At 36.8% G+C, this 18,018-nt stretch overlaps 1 long non-coding RNA gene and 1 pseudogene across 1 annotated transcript; both read right to left on the bottom strand.

The window, feature by feature from the left end:
- Nucleotides 1–3,809: 3,809 nt before the first annotated feature.
- LOC120111964 (auxin-responsive protein SAUR71 pseudogene) lies at nt 3,810–4,780 on the bottom strand (annotated as a pseudogene).
- A 1,506-nt stretch (nt 4,781–6,286) lies between these two features.
- Nucleotides 6,287–8,437, bottom strand: LOC148700341 (uncharacterized). The gene is made up of 2 exons (XR_015971950.2): nt 7,843–8,437; nt 6,287–6,801 (listed from the first exon to the last, which is right to left on the bottom strand). It is a non-coding gene; the product is annotated as an uncharacterized LOC148700341 (long non-coding RNA).
- Between the last annotated feature and the right edge of the window lie 9,581 nt (nt 8,438–18,018).

Genomic DNA, 18,018 nt, shown 5'->3' with positions numbered 1-18,018 from the left:
TTTGGTAATAAAAACAATCGTCATAATGATGCTCGTCAGAGAAAGCGCATCTCTAGAAACATATAGTGACGGTAGAAATATTTCATTAATAAATATATATTAATTATGACAAAAATTTATCGGTCAGGTAAACTATTTGATGACAATAGTTTCCATCACAAAAAATTAATATTTTCGTCATGGTGTGATAAATAAGAAAATTTCATCACTAGAGGATTCGTTCAATTTTATAGTTAAAAATAATTGGATATTATCCGATGAAGTCAGCAATTATGATAATATTGACTTCTAATATATAAAATTATGATTTAGTATACTTATTCGAACTTATTCATATAATGAAAATATTTTCATTTCAAATATATTATGGTAATTTATATTTTAGCAATTAGTTATTTTCATATACATATAGAATAATCCCCTTCATTTCGATAAAAAAATTTATTAGTTTTATAACATTCCAATATTTGTATATATTTTGAAAGTTCTTTGAAAAAACATAATTCATGATTATTTTTATTCTCTTTGCAATTAAATAATAATAATAATATTTAATATTGAAAACTTTTAATACTTTAAATAGTTTAACTTTTAATATATTTTTAATTCAAAAAAATAGTAAATAAATATCAACTTAATAGTAAATGATTAAGTTAGAAAATAAAGCATTTGCATCCCAGAATAATTAGTTTTTTTTTCTTTTCTTTTTTTTGATAAAAAACTGGCAATGAATGCTACAGTTAAATTCTTCCATTGTAAATACCAGAAACATCAAAAGTTAACAGTTCTTTAAGCTAAACTAGTATATCAACCCAAAAACCCTACTTACATTCTTAAAATTGCTGGCTATCCAGACAGCTGCCTTAGTGGATTCCTCTTTCATATATGACAAAGCTTCACTTCTTGAAAACCTTCCAAAAGCCAAATGGCAACACCAAATCAAGGTAATTAAATTTGAAAGGATAGACTCACCCCTCTTGATGATAGAGAGAAGGGCGAGGCAATCACTTGTCAAAGATTACTCGAGGAAGAGCACAAGCTTCAGCAAAGAGAGAGGCTCAAGCACAGATAGCCCCTCCTTGGATAGGGTTCGGATTGTATCTTTCACGCAAAAGAATGATTGATCTTCTTCCGCGATGTTAGCTATTGAATCACACGTTGTACGGTTCTCAAAGCACTCCATCGTTTTCTTTTCTCCATCTGCACAGATCTCAAAGCGGCTATCGTGCAATTCAATGATTAGCATAGCGAAAGAAGGTGAATTGTTCTTTCACGCGAAAGATACAACCCGACCCCCCTTGGAAAAATAAGGCCGCCACCCACTTTCATCTCTAACCAAAATGGTCGTCTCATCCATCGAGCTACCTGCAATTACAGAGCCATCGGTGTTAATTTTAGTATAAGAGGGATGGAAAGGCTCCTACTGAACCCATTTAGATTCCGAGACAAGGCTATCATTTTTCACCATAGCCAGGAAATATGACCAAGCCAATCTCCAAGCTCTGTTAGCAGTCAACTGCACTGTCTCAAGGTAATTAATTGTCAAAAGACAATCCTGTGTCTTGCTTTCCAGATGATCCAACAGGTGCTGGCAAACAAACTCGTGGCCCAATTTGGATCAGAAAAACCATCCCAGAAAGAAGGACTGAGCCATGCATGATGCATCCTCCATTAAGGGCATGGTGCCACAGCTGAGGCCATCCCCATAATCTCTGAACTATGTTCTCCCAAATTCTCCTTCAGTCCCTGCAATCCAAAAACAAAAAAAAAAAGTGAGTAATATCTTCTGGCTCCAAGTTACTATGATCACAAATATCAGATGTGTAAGAGATCATGTTTGCTCCATAAGTTAGTAGGTTGCCTTCCTTGTGGTAGTTTCCAACAAAACAGTTTTACATGAGAGACAGCCTTGAGTTTCCAATAACATCTTTAAACCCTGCCAATAGTTCAACTTATATAATATATTCTCATTAATTAGTCGCAACATTATTGTGCATGGACCTGGTGGCCCTTTACCATGGAAGATAGGGGCCCAATGCCATCCATCTTGATGATTTGTATAAGAGTTGGGCATATGTACCCAAAAATTTCTCAACAATTTGTGAATCGAATATATCTTTTAAGTCCGTATACATCCAACTACCATTCGCAATCAAATCAGCCAAAAAAACCTCTTGAGCATCAGGGTTTAGAAAAGTGAGTTTATACTTGTATGGGGTATTGAAAAACCAAGGATGATAATGTAAATGCATACCTTGGCTATTGCCAATATTAAGAGGCAAGCAGGACTTGATCTTGAGATCAAGAAGAAGAGTGCTTTAGGGAAGTGAAATCCCAAGGTTGTAACCGTTGGTAGTTTTGTTTTTTGAAAAAAAGTTCAAATTTTCAAATGACAATCTTAATTGTTTTTCTTTTTTGAAAAGATTGAATATCTTAAAAAATCCATTCTTAGGATAATAATCCCACATTGGATATTTAAATGTTACTAGGCTTACATTTACTAACATTAGTAGTTTCCAATCTCGTTAGGCTTTGAGGTTGATAGGTTGGCGACCACATTAGAGCTAATCATGGGCATAATGGCTCGCCCAGCCTACCTCGAAATTTGGTAGGCTTGGGCGGTAGAAATAGGCACGTGGGACGGGCCTAGTAAAAAAAAAAAAATTAAGCTCGGTTTGAAAATTAGGCCAGGCCGAGGAAAATCAAAAATTGGCCTAGCCCAACCCGAGATAATTGTATATTTAATATATACTTTATATGTTAATTATATGAATTAATTATATATTATAATAATAAAATCTTATACTATATATTAGTCAATATATCAATATTGGGTCTGTCGGGGAGGCCTAGTATTGACCCTAGGATTGAGCCAGGTTTAGGTATAAACATCGGGCCTAATTTCTATAGTGGAGCTCGGCTTGAGCCCGGCTTGGCCCAGCATTTGATCAGCTCTAGACCACATGCACGTGCTCTCTTGCTTAGCTCAACCGGTCGTGCCATGCATGGGCACGTGGTCTCTTTCTAGACAGTTGTCTGGGTCACACCTCCACACGATCATGCCCATGATAGAAGGATTCAGGTTGGAAGTAAAATGAAGAGTTGGTTGACATGTTTTCTTCATTAGGAGGGTGTGTGCTTTTCACAATCCTGCTCATGATAAGAAGATTTGAGCTGATTCGGGTCAGTTGTATCTTGTAGATGCTCTCTCTGTATTCCTATATGAGGGGACGAAATTCGTTCTTAGGGCAATGGAAGTACAATAAAGAGTTGGTTGAGATGTTATCTTTGCTAGGAGAGTGCCAATTTTGTAGATTATTGATCATGTTCCTCCTGTTACTAAACCTTGGACTCAGGGCACCTAGTTTGTTTTCTTCCTTTTTTTTTTGTTTCTTATGTTCTTCCATAGCTTTTCTGTAAGCTTCTCTCCCTTTTCATAGAATGCTTTGGATAAACATAATTACCATGGAATCTAAATTAGTCTTTTTTTTTCAGAAGTAAGCTTACGAGGAAATTCGATCGAGGGTGGGACTCACACCCAGGATATTGGCACTAACCCCCTGACATAGAGTCAGAATTAGTTACCAAACTAGTTCCTAAATTGACAAGATGTAAGGGTTTTTTTAAAAAAAAACCAACATTTGCTTGTGTTCGTATATTAATCTTTTCAAAAAGAAGAAGAAGAAGAAGAATGCTTCTCTTGGATTATAACTTTCTCTTTCAAATAGAGGATTCTCGCTGAATTGGGTTATCACTAAATTAGACCGCACCTGACTTTCGCTTAGATTGCTAATGATCCGACTGCTCATGAAAATTTTACAGAACTTGTTCTACATCACTGATAGCCAACATCTATTTGGAAATCCTCTACTCATCTTAGCCAGGCCTGGCCCTTTGTCATCCCTAATTAAAGTTGCCAACTATTACAGTCAATAAAGGTTTTCAGTGTTGGTATGAATGACCTAGGTTTTGAGTCATGTCCTCAATCAAGTTTTGCCCAAGATTAGTCCTTCCCTGTTCAAACAACAACAGCAACAAAAAAAAAAAAATGCAACCAATCTACCACCACAACACATCAAAATTTTAGATCAAACATTTGCTTAAAACGTTGTGGATGAAAGTTGTGATGATCTCTTGCCTGACCCAAAACTTTCAATCGATAGGCAGCCCTATGGATCTTTCTGCTTTCAACGGCCAACCTCTTCCATAAAGAGACGAGATGGTTTGCTGGTTCGTGCACCCAGCAAAGAATACCTCAGAGCCCATGAAATGTTAGCTTGGCAATTTAGCTTTCAACCCAACCCTTCTGCATCGCAGCAGTTCTTGTTAGCTACACCAACCCATTAGAAGAATTTCTCATGTGCAAGGCACAAGTTACCCTCTATCATTATTCTTTGCACAACATGAGACAGAGAGAGAGAGAGAGAGAGAGAGAGAGGTGAAATAGAAACTTCTATTACATAGTTAAACCTGCAGCTTCCCACAGACGTACATATCTACTGGTTTTCCTTCGAGATCACCTCAAGCACTTGTCTGAAGTGCTCAGCATCACATGGTATCCTAAGAATACCTTTTTGCTCGTAGCCAAACTCCTGAGCGGCCATCTCCAGCAAAGCCGTGATGCATGGATGCTTGAAGAGCTTGGTGCGCACCTCAAACCTTTCCATCTCTTCGAGCCCGACGAGCACCGGCACGCACCCTCTCGGCACTCGCCGCGCCGAGCCTTCGCCGCCCCTCGTGCCACCCTTCTTATTCCTCATGTTCACACCCTTTACTTTGAATCCATGCTTCTCGAATGCTCTTCATCAGCTATATATATATGAAGCCAATGGGAAGATTTTTCCACGGTTGAGGTGGTAGGTTTGCGGAAGACAGGGGTGCACGCTTGTTTGTGGTCACTAGAGAATGAGCAAGTTTGACTGGCATATGACCTTTGTGTGCGTATGATATCAGCTTAATTTTGTGTGGACGTCATGCTATAATTGTATGTACATCACGTAGTACAGTGGGCGCCATGGAAGACTTGACTTTAGTGTCGCTTTACCCTGTTCACTTCTTTGAACGTCTAACCAGTCTATAAGACTAAACTAATGTTCAAATTATTGGAGGTTAACTTCAGCTTTATGCCAAACTCCACCGGACACGCTAGTTGTAATCGGATCTTAGAGTCTTTAATTTATCCCTTGTTATATTATCCTTTTATAACGTAAGATATTTTTCGATAACCTTCCTCTAACAACAGGATTTGAGCACACTCTAGAAACTTATATTACCGATCACAGAGATCTCGAGAGAGAAGAATTACAAACTACCAAACACATGGTGATATTTTTGTTTGCTATAGTTGATAGCAGCACTCAGTGCATAATGCGGCAGGCCACAGAATAAGACTATATCCTGCCATTTACTGGGTCAAATTGGATCCAAATTAAATGCCTATTATAGGGTACTGGCGGCTTCATCTGCCTTCACTTGGAATCCTTTTGGTCCAAGCTTGACTTCGGTCCGACAATTCCGTGCATCCAAGAGGGCTCGTGAATCAAAAGTTTGACTGATCATCCCTTCTTATTACCTGGTCATTTAATTTTAGTACCTCGCCCATGTGTATCTGACGGAGAAGAGTGTTAAACAACAGAAAAGCTAAAAAATATCACTCAAAAAGTCACTCTGCTGGTGATGACCACTCTTTGCTTCACAGTATCTGGATGATGATGAGGGTCGGAGGGGATGTCCAAGCAAAGCATGTATTTAGAAAAGCCAACGAGGTTGCGGATTAGATGGCCACCTACGTGGTTAACCATACTGATAGCACCCTATGGGCGGAAGATGGGGAGCTACCTTGGGAGCTCTGTGATATTTTGTTTTTTGATTTTATTGGATGCGTCCGTACACATGTTGTATGAATCACCCGGTCTAGAAGAAAAAAAAATCACTCTACTGCGTTTTTGACCACCCCCCCCCCCCCCCCCCCCTCCTTTTTTTTTTCCTCCTATCTAAGAGGGGCTATTCCCATCCACTATCCTGTACCCATCTTACTCCATCAAGATTAGAGCCTAATCTCCATGTAGATGATTTTTTTTTTTTGGATGAGCCGGATCAGTCTCATCCATATGGCCATGAACATATCCAATACTGTCAGAAAATAAAATATCACAAACATGAATAGAAGTGATTGGTCACCAAAAATACCAACAAATCTATAGCATTGTTCGTCTCTCGATCTACATCAGCCAATTGGGGCCTCCTTGAAATCCAACCAATTATGAGGACAGATGCTCCTCTCTCCTTTTTTTTTTTTTTTTTTTTCTTCTTCTTTTTATTTTTTTTGGGTATTGAAAACCTACCCTTGCCTAGAGGGACAATTGGTTATATCATCCCAACCAAGGTCGTTGGTGGTGGTAGATGTGCATTATTTTAATAATGAGATTATATCATCCCAACCAAGCTTGGTGGTAGCTTTGCATTATTTTTATAATTTGGTTTGTCTTGTTTCTTGTTCCCTGGCAGGCGCACTTGGCCTTTGGGTAATAGTATCTTCTGAAAACAAGGTGATAGGGAAGCACTTCTCCCTTAAGAGAGAATCAAAAGACTTGGTGGGGAAGAGACACCCCAAAGAAATTAGCCATGTTGACTTTGAAATGGAGAGTTTACTTCCAAGTCTTGGCATTCCCATTACTTATCTTTGAAGCCTGAGATGGGGACTGCAGCAGTACCAGTGGTCCAATATTGCTGCGTCCTTATCAAGTGTGTTATTTTGAATTCAATGACCATCAACATTAGTTTATTTTGCTGCTCCGGAACCTACAGAGCGTTACATGGGAACATATTAGTCATCCATCACTATAAGAAAAAAGATATTTACCAGTACAGAAAAATGCCGCTGAAAGTAAGAAAAATCTCTGAATCAACTCTGAGCTGTAGTGGTATTAGTGTGCATTTAGCACCCAATATATCCATCTGAATCACTTAATTTTGCTTCAAAATCCAATATGAATCTTCCATCAAAAAAATAAAAAAAATTTAGCAATCGATAGCAGTTTGAACGTGGAATCTCTGCTGCAACTGAAATTAATCATGAGGTATTATCTTATTACCATCCCAAGATCATATACCTTAAGGGTTGTTTTCATTGATCACTTATTTCTGCAGGAGACATGTTCGGATAGATCAATTCATATCGAATGATTGATCAGACAACATGTTGCTCGGTGATTGAACAATGTTCTTATCAATAGTAGTTTGATCACTATTGCTAGGTCCCTTGCTTGACTTGACTATAATATATTGTTTTGGTAAAGATTAACAAGCAGTTATCGCTGACCAAAATTTTTCAAAACGTTTCCAATACGTGACAAGATATATGCTGGTGTCATATTTCCAATCTGTGATGAAAAATTATGATGCCATATTTTCTACCCGTAATGGGGCACCAGTGATACAATATTTCCAACCTATAACAAAGCAACAATAGGATCACTTTTTCGACCTATGATGTGCTATAGTAGGGTCAGGTTTCCAGCCTATAACAAGGCAAAAAAAATCCATGTTGCTAGTCCAAATCTATTGACCAACCTACCATACGCAGTTCTCATTCATATTAAGACCGCATCTATTTTCTGTGAATCACAAGGTTACATTCTTGGTTTCCAAAATACAATTCCTAGTTTGTAGTGATCATTACATTATAATAAACCAAATCGAAACAACTCATAAACACTTAAATTCAATAAGAGTCATAATCATTGTATTCATTAGGATATAATATACATGCAAATAAGAATTCATTTCCAAGATGAAGAAAACATGTAAGACAGACTCATAACTCTAATGTGCAGCACCCACCCAATCTAATGTCACCTCAATTAGAAGCCCAAGAAGATAACAAGGCTTGAAGCAATCCTTCTTTGTGATCCAAGAATTGCTCACCCAAATAGAGTGAGGAACAAGGATGGGAAACATGGATATGTAGCGGAAGAAGGAAAAGAAGTGGAGCAGATGGGAGAGGGGGATAGAGAGATGAAGATGAGGAAAGAAGGCAATAGATTGATTGTGGCCAGTGATGGAACAAGAGGTGGCCAGCAACAACGCGGTGGTGACACAAAAAGGAAGGAGAGAGGCGATGGGGGAGATGGTTTCTCATGATGGGAACAAGGAAAGGGAGATCGATTTGCACTTGGGACAGGAATTCTCAGGTGCAGCCACCAGAGAAAATCGCCCGGTGATGTCTTCTTTTTCTTTGCCACGTAACTTTTGGCACCTATCTTGAAGAGGCAAAACAAGAAGGCAAAGACAGACTGTTCCAGGTCTTTCCTCTCTTGTATCCTCTCTCTTTCTCCTCCTTTCCAATCCTTATCTCAGTCTCTTTCCTACTCCAAGAAAAACAAAAATATTCACCAATATACTGTTCATCATGGTCACCTGTTACACATCTGGTAAATTAGCCATCAAGTAATTCAATATACACCTCGAGGCAATTGATAGGTGGTTTTCAAAATATGGTGTTTACTGTTTACCAATGCAAACACACCTATCAAATTAGTAATCCAACAATCCAATACATACTTTTGGCAAATTAGTATACAGTTTCTATAATATGATATTCACTAGTATATAATCCTCTTCGAAGAGAAAAGAAAAGAGATTAAAAGTGAGGTTCGAAAGGAGGCGAAAAAAGAGAGATACAAGAGAGGAAAGAAATAGAATAGATACCCTTTTTTTGGGAAATACAATACAACAAACAAACTCTATTTATTGGAGTTCCCTCCTATCTTTATCTTACCTCTTGAAGATACGTGCAGCGCAAGGGAGTATGTGGCAAAAAAAGAATACATCCCCAAGTGATTTTCTTTGGTGCCCATGCCAAAAGATTCTTTTCTGTTGTGCTTGGGAAAGAAAGGGTGGTCGTCAAGTCTCACACCATTATACCCACATTGATGCGATTGTAAAAAAAAAAAAAAAGAAATTTCTTCAACCCATTTAACTTGAATCTCTCGAAAAAAAATAAAAAAATAGAAGAATTACGAAAGTAAAGTATACCCTTTATTCTGTTTATGATAGTGAGGTTCACCCTTATATAATTTGAGTCGGATTCCTCCTCCTAATTTTAATAGGATTGTCTTTCCTAACATAGACATCACTAGTCCAAATAAATTAGAAAAAGCTAAAATTCTTCATGAGATAGACCTCGACTTCTACATAAACTTTGCCTTCTGTTACTCAATTTGATTCTTCTCAAATAAAGAGCTACACCCGATTAAAGTATTACCTGAAAATAAAACTTTTTGTTTGACCAGCTTGTTTCATGCCCCAAATGATAGAATTTGAACTCGATCGCTACAGGAGCTGCCCTCTAAAGGGCATGGCCTTGCGTTGTAGATCTTGAAAAACTATTTAATTAAAAAAAATCATCTCAGTTGAGCTTTATATGACCAAATTACGGCTTTCGAAAGTTTGGCCTGCGACTCGACTTTTCGATGTAGCAGATCTTATTTTAGACTCTGTCTGCCTTACTCGTAGTAGTCAAAATGGTCTAAATAGGATCTGAGGATCTTTTTGGGTCACACACCCTCCATCTTGTTTGCATGGCATGGCCCAAATAGGTTGGGCCTCGGCCTAAAATTAGCAATGTCTTTGTAGGGTTTATTCAAATCCTCAAACATAGGCATATGTCTTGGAGAGAGAGAGCTCTATTTCCCACATCTTCTTGCTACGAAGAAATGGTGTACTGGATTATTTGTGGTGCGGAAAAGTCTCAACAGATTTTCAAATCCCCTTGACAAATCCCACCGGACACCTTCTTTACTCACCTAAAAACTCAAAATTTATAGATATTAGTTCAAAAATTTTATCCCAGCAAATTTTTTGCATAACTCTCTCTCTCTACACACACACACACATATGTATATAGATATATATGCATGTATGTATATATGTATGTATATGTATGTATGTATCCACTCGTAGGCCAAAGTTATTCTGCCCTTGGATGGACCGGAGAATTGATCTATATCTAGAGACATAATGCTTGCCTCAAATTTCAGAGCTACTTGAAAGCAGACAAAGTCTTCCCTTAACCTTTCATCTAACCAATCTTCCCTCTTTTAGGGCAATTCGATCCCCAGGTGGATCAAAATGGACTGAATCCTCTCAGCACAAAATTTGAACAGCAGAAACCATGGGCCTAATCTTGCCATGTCTCAAGAGCTGGATCATTAGTCAAGTTTATTCAACTTTGTGGACAAAGGTTGCCCAGTCCCAGCCAGCTGACATCCCTACAATTCTACTTTGATACAACTCGGATTCAAAACTGGGATTCAGATCAGCTATGGATTTCAATCTAGAACAAATTATGAAATTGGAGACAAGTCCTGGCCTCATCAAACCAAATGCAAGTCTTGGTTTGTGCAAAAGCATTCAGAGTACAAGGAAAGTTAAGTATTCCACCTACAATTGTCGGTCAAGCATATCTTCTTTGGATCCTCTTCCACCATGGACACCACTCTTGTCTAGGTTGTGAATTTCCTCATGATTGCAGCCTCTCATCCAATGTGCAATTGGGAGCACATTCATTCATTAAGTCTATGGATATTGATGAAGGATTCACCAACCCCCTTCTCTCTCTGTCATTTAAAATGCCCAACTGATGCCCAACGGTCAAATTCTGAGGTAATTAAGTATATAGCCTTTGAACATTGAGACTCAAAATAGTCCAAACAGACATGATATGGGACTATTAAATTTGCAGAGACCACCAAAATCATGAGAAGGATTTCATAGTAGGGATTTAAGTCTTTGTTTTTTTCTCTCTTGTCCAATAACAATAAGTTTTAAAGACTACAGGCACAATGATGAGCTCCGGGTTGCATAATTTCTTTCGCTATGCGCAGAATTCATTCGATGAATAATTCTTTATAGAAAGTATTACAGAGGGAAACGTGGTCGAAATTCCATGGACTGAAACCCCCTTAATAACTTTATCCTCTCTTTTTTTTGATAGAACCCTTAATAACTTCATCAACTGAGACTAGTTGGCACCCTCAAATTATACTTCAATTAGCCATAACTTATAGATTTATATAACCATTCTCAATTTATTGCGTGATACTAGTGGATTGCTCTTTCTTGTCATTGCTGCATCCTTTTTTGTTTCATTTTTATTTTTTTGCTTGGGGTTGGTGGGAGGCAGAGGTGTTCATGTAAATGGGTGTAGCTTTTGATCAAACAGAATGGACTGTTCACGACTTTTCTTATATCCTCTAAACTTATTCTATGTTTTCTGATTCTCTGCATGTATAAGTTGAAATATGATTGGCCAATTTTTATTTTTCCATGGTGTTCGGACCTCTAGGTTAACTAAAACATAGTTGAAAGTAGCCATGAATTTTAGATGCAGATTACTACTATGGAACACGTCAATGATAGAGAACAGAGTATCTAATTGCAAAGAAACTACAAGAATTATCACCAATAAAGTTGATCCAAATACTAAGGTTACACTCCATCGATTATAGTATTGGTTTTTTCGGTCATAGTTTCATCTGCTTCCATCATCTTTGAACTCAAATCTGTAGTTTGAAGAGGCCACATTGTCCTTATGCTTGTAAGGATTTGAATTCTGATTCGAAAAATCAATCAATGATGTTCCCCTCAATGATCCAAACCATATGAGGCCCACCAAATAGGAAGAAAGTTGTTGATGCTTCCTCTTGTCTACCAGCATTAATTATTTTAGTGCTTTTGAAGGATTCAACGTGCTAGACTAGAGAAGCATGTTGAATGATGACTTCATTATGGTGTCATTCTTTGATGATAAATATAAAAAACTTTTATTAGATAACAATTCATTATATGAACTAGCTTAGCTAATGATGAGCAAAGCATCCTTGATCTTATCGAAATTATTGGAGCCAACTACCAAGTTCAATTATTAGGATGCAAGTCGCCTTTTCTTTTTTTTTTTTTTGTTTCTCTCTCCCTTTGTCCATGAACCTAGCTTCGAAAGAACAGACAACCACATCAGTATCTTCACAATTTCTTTTTAAGAGAATAGTCTCTTCACAACTTGCCTAGTTTTTGTTACAAAGAGCTTCAATGATTCCTTTGGGAAAATACCTCCTAGTTTTGCCTCCATGACTAATAATCTAAAAGATCTTGTAACGAGATGGCATGGTAAATTTGGTGAAAGTTTATATGGTAGCTTTAAATAAAACCTTTGCCAAAGTTGTTACCTCTCATGCTTATACAAATTGGCATTCACATTGAGGATATCCTAGTTTAATTTTTCATAATAGGAGACATACCTAGCTCCTTGCTCTCCCTCTATGACTGAAAAGTTAAAACATCTTTTATTGTGATGGAGACTTTGGTGAAAGTTTATATTATGGTTCTAAAGAAAACCTTTGCTATTGGCAACTCCCATGTATGAGTATTTATATGCTATATGAATAGATGTATGTCTTTCAGCAAAAATAGATGTATGTATGTGTATGTGTGTATGTATAATGAAAGTTTAACAAGTATCTCTGTTCTCTTTCTACTCTTTTTAAATTTTTGTTAATTTTTTAAGATAGCTATAAAAGCACCAACCATTTAAATCCACCCAATGCATTCATGGTATGCAATACATAGTGGAATCACTTACAATTAGAGAAGATGATATGCATCATCTAGAGAAATAAAACAAGTGTGGATTAAGTATGACACAAAGGTGATGGTGGATTGTTTTTCTGGGAGATATTGATTGTGAGCTAATTTTTGGGTCATTTTAATTTTTTTATTCTATCACAATTGAAGATGCTAATTAATACATTGCACGTATGGATAGAAGCTAATGCTCCGGTGAAGTGGTTTTCTCATCAAGCATTTCACAATCTACGAGTCCAACCATGTGTAACTTGCAAGACAATTTGACCTTCTAGCTTAATTAGCAAATTAGAAACAAGAGTTCCAACCTTACCTAATTCCTATTAGCTTAAAATGTTCTCATTTAATTAATAAACCATTTTTTGTTCCATTTAACTCAATTTGCAATTAATTTGTTATCGTAAAGCATAATATATATGTAAGCATAATAACTATATAATGATGGTTATTAAATGCAGCAATAAAAAAACTTGAGAATGATTCATTTTCTTTTTTTTGTTAATGATGTGTCATGATGTTATAGCATCACAAAAAAGCTTTGAGGGGTGGCTATTATTCAACCATAATGACGTTAATAAAATTTTGTATGATTGAAAATTTGAAAAGTTTATTAATAGTTAGTAGAATTTATAAGTTGGTAAACAAAGTTATACCCTAGTCCCTGTACTACTTTTTCTGTTAGGTGGATATCCCATTCTCAACTCTTACATGGTGTTTCCTCAAGTATCAAACAAGGATAATTCTTTCACTATTTTTTTATAAAATGATTATTAGACTTTCATCACCGCCTCCAAGAAAAGAAAAAGAAAAAGAAAAAAATCTTAATCATGATATAGCTATTATTTTTCTTTTAAAATGGATCCATCCATCATTACTACTAAGTACTTGCTTGAATGGTATAACCCCTTACCCCAAGTGGCAAGGCAAAGGATGGTTTGATTTTAGTTGAAATCAACCCCCGAGGTGGGTATAGGGTAGTGAAGGCAGGGATTAGCCTCTCCCGACTTAAAAAGAAAAAAAAAGTTATTATTCTGTTTTCATCAATAATTCATTTGAAAGTTCCATTACTAGTTGGGTATCATACACCTCAAAAGCCACCAATGGAAACTCAAGGTCCTTTTAATGACAATCATGACTTCAAGATCTCAGTCTTAAAATCGATGCCAAGAGATGTTTGGAAGGCTAATGGTTTAGCATGTTCGATGGACAATTCTTAGAAGAATAAAGGAAAACAAGGAAGAAGATAGCCTTGATTAAATGCATGACTTGACTCCACAAGCCCAAAAAAAAGAAAAGAGAAGAATGAAATTTCTACCTTTTGCTTCATCTTCTAGTTAACTAAAAACCAGTGAAGACATCTTGTGTAAATGTTAATCAAGCATCCTACTATTAATCATTCATGAGTCGAGTGAAAAAAAGAGGGAGTGCTATTTCTGCATTGATTTGATGAAAATTTACTGTAAGTTTGTTTTTAGTCAAATTCAAATTTTTTGCAGCTGAATTCTTCAAAAATAAAAATATTTCGAAGTTCATGGTCTATAGTCTAAATTTGAAGTCCTTCTTTCCTTTTTTTTTTTTCAAATATGTATATTTGATTATTTTCTTAAACCTAATAGCTTTCTTAAGGAGTTTCTTAGGATGGGTTGAGCAGAAAACACAGATTCTCTCATCCTAAAAAATATTACTATTACTAGACTTCACATGCTATGACACTCTCCTTACTCCCCAATCCCCATGCTCCGTTATGGTAATGAAAAAAATTATACTTAGCTGGAAGTAGGGCATTACACTTAGCCGAGAGTGCACCGCTGAGGGCTAGCAGTCGACTTTCTATTCTGCTATGAGTTCAGGGTAGCAAGGCAAGCCTCCGTCGTTTTGGTTCTTCGGTAGGGCTTAGGAACATGGTTTGCCACCCTGCCCTACTGCTTTGTTAGCCTTGGCATGACGGCATGTTGTGAAATGGTTCGATGGACTCATAGAAGATGCATAATTGCAGACGGTATCATGCATCTTAGGATAACCTGCTTACCTTAAGAGATCGGAAATGACATAATATACTAAGGAGAAGTGGTATACGTAATCAACCCTTGGATAACAACATGAGGCGAAAAAATCACCTAAAGGTCAATAAGTACTACTTAGATTAAGAGAGTCATTCCATTTAGGATGAGACAGAATAGACGGGCACTGGTGGTCTGGTGTCTAAGTCAATTGGTCAGACAATGACTACTACACTTATTAGATTAATATTAGCCGCCTATCCTGGAAAAGATTGGGATGGAATAATTCCATCCGATTCTTTGCAAGAGAAGCAAGAGATGTGTGCTCCTGGGATCTAAGAGTGTAATTGATAGAAAAATATCATTAATCCTATCTTGGAATCATATTCAGATATAAAAGAAAAAAAAAATAGATTCTCAGAAATAAGATCTCATCTATTCATATCTCTAATGGCTTTCAAAACATAGAACTATAAGTCAGACAAAAACACAAATTTCAAATCTTTAGCACATCTCTTGGTGTAATGTTTCCCACACTTAAAGAAACACCATTCTCTGGTAAACATGATCTTCCACGCCAACTATAAAATAAATGATAAAACAAAGAAAGAAGCACATAAACGAAAAAATAAGGAACTTGTCTATCAAATTATTGCATATAAATTTGACTACTGTAATTAAATCTATCCATTCAAATGCTGCTTCCTAGTAAATAAGATACACACGTCATGTTTATACGCAGCATTAGTGTTCACAATTATTTTCTTTTTTTTTGCTAAGGAGGTGATCATAGAGAGATTATGTCCTAGACTGCATGTACCATATGGCAATGAGCGCCACCAATCACAACCGCTCGTTTCTATGAACCTCATTTATCGAGCACTCATCTCGATGCATTGCCGCAAGAATGAGCGGCTATGATTATCGGTATGCACAGCCACATAGCGTACGCCTTGTAGAATATAATTTCGCGGTGATCATATAACTGCACCCCTCGTACCATTGCTTACATGGATCCATGTAAGCTCAGGATCGTTAGGTGTAAGGTTGCTGTCAATACTGATCATCTTTTTCATTTGTGACAATTTCTCGACAATAAAACATAAAAGGACCCCAGCGTAGGGTCCAAGATTCACCAAAATGACTCAAGAGACAACATTTCATCAATACTCTCTAGGGTTGATTTCCTGTTGGCCACTTGTAGGGTTGTGGGAAATTTGTAGTAAAACCTGGCCTAACTCACCAAGTCACCGAGAAGACCTAACTCTAGCTTCTTCTTTTTGTTGTTACTCTAGCCTTTCTTCAAATGGCTTTTCCTGGCATGTATGTAGCTTGACCTTCCAAGAAAGCAAAAGCAAAAGGGGAGTCTTTTCTACAAATCAATGTTACATGTGACTGTGACCAGACATCATCAAATCTACTATTGGATTTGGTCATTGAAAAGAATTTCAGTCGTCCAATATTTTCCAGGACCTATATATTTAAAATTTAAAACTAATTGCTGTACATGTCCTACAATAGTCCTTGATTAGTTATCTCTAACTCATACAGTAATGTCTATCAAAAGCCTGCTTGCATGGTAGTAGTTCTAGCTACTGGAGCAAGGATGCAAGGTTCAATTCTAATTAAAGTTGTAAGGATCCGTGCAAGCATGTGTTTAATTCCAATCGGCTATACACTAGATAGATCTTAGTACGTACACATATAGGGCCAAGATATCCAAATAATACTTTTCAGCTAGCTCTTTTGGATAAGATAATAGGTTGCTGCAAATGATATCAGAGCAGACCTAACTCATGACTCATATGGATTAGGGAATACTGCAGCACAGACCCATTATGGCTGGCCGCAAGCTGATCGTGATGCTTGTGATTAGATTTGAATGGATTTAAACTTTTAGTTTGGTGAGGATGTCAGAGCTTAAATAGAAGAAGTACTTGAGGATCCACGCGGATGTATGTTTAGTCCCACATCGATTATGTACTGAATAGATCTTAAATATTTATACAAAGTCAAAAAATTCAAATAATATCTTCCAACTAATTTTTTTTGGATGATATTTTAGGTTATTAAAGAAGTTAGCTCCCAAAGATAGGATGTGCATGGAGTAGAATGCACGAATAGGTCCCTCCAAATCTTAGAGAAAAAAAAAAAGCAAATAAGGGGGACTAAGTAGGTTTCCTTTACTATTTATTTCCTAAGGAGCTTTTTTTTAAACTCCTACACTTTTCTTTTTCTAATACAATGCACGGGATTGCAATTACCGTCAAATGTACATAAATCAAATGAACAAAGGTGATTCATCTGTCTCATGTCCTTTTTTTCTTTCCCTTGGAACAAGGGATAGAATTTTTTGACCCCCATGCAATTTATCAAGTTAAAACCAATTCCTAATCCCTTGTAACTTTACGAGAAACATTTGAGACATGCTGCTAAGCTAGCATTTGCCAATTTAAATAGAGAGATGTATTACGCAAATTTTGATTAGACCTAACCCATTTCAAATTTTGATTCAATTCCAACATTATACCTCCTAACCTTCAAATAGACAACCACTGCGTGATAGGTGAATCAAGTAACACAGATTTTGGCTATTGACCAAATCAATGTAGCATTCATTACTCTAATTATCTCAGTTGATACAGCCAGGGGCGGCCCAATACATTTGGGGGCCTAAGGCAAATCCAATGAATGAGGCCTCTTTTTTTTAATAATAATTTTTTTAATAAATATAAAATATTTAAAAAAATGATATAGAAATAGATAGCTATCAAGTATACTATTTTAATAAAGATATATAAATTTAATAAAAATAGGTAAAAAAATTTTTTAATTTAATATAATTTTTAAATAAAAGTAAATAAAAATAATTGCTCGAAAAGAAGGGCCATGAAACTGATTAATTAACTAAGATAATGCTTGACAATAGTGTTTACCATGTCAAACAAAAGCCGAATAGGAAATGGTTATCTCATGCCACTTCATTGTCAAGGTAATAAAAAAATTGCACCTCTCTATAAGAGAAAGTAGGGGCATTATGGGAAATTCACTCCATCCAATAAATAAAAGTCCCATCCCACCGTCTCCCCTTCAAGTGAGTACCCAAGCAGCAACTGCAACATCACAGCACAGCAACCATTCAACTCCCTCTAGCTCCTTTTCTCTCTCTACCACCCAAGAGGGGAGAAGAAACCGAGAGGAGAAAATTAAAAGAATCTCCACCCTCCAAGAAGTCCATCTCCGATCCCCCTATCTTTCTTCCCGATGGCCCAGCTGGATCAGGAGTAATGTGAGGGAAGGAAAACCAAGACCAAAACCAAAAAAGAGAAGGGATGAAAGATAAGAGTGGAAGACGAAGGGGGGAAGACGAGAATGG

The sequence above is a fragment of the Phoenix dactylifera genome, chromosome 12, assembly GCF_051530095.1.
Source record: "Phoenix dactylifera cultivar Ajwa chromosome 12, Ajwa_hap1_PhDact_Kaust_v1.1, whole genome shotgun sequence".
Lineage (NCBI taxonomy): Eukaryota > Viridiplantae > Streptophyta > Magnoliopsida > Arecales > Arecaceae > Phoenix > Phoenix dactylifera.
The sequence above is the reverse complement of the archived record's forward strand: the minus strand, read 5'-3'. Positions and strand labels throughout refer to the sequence as shown.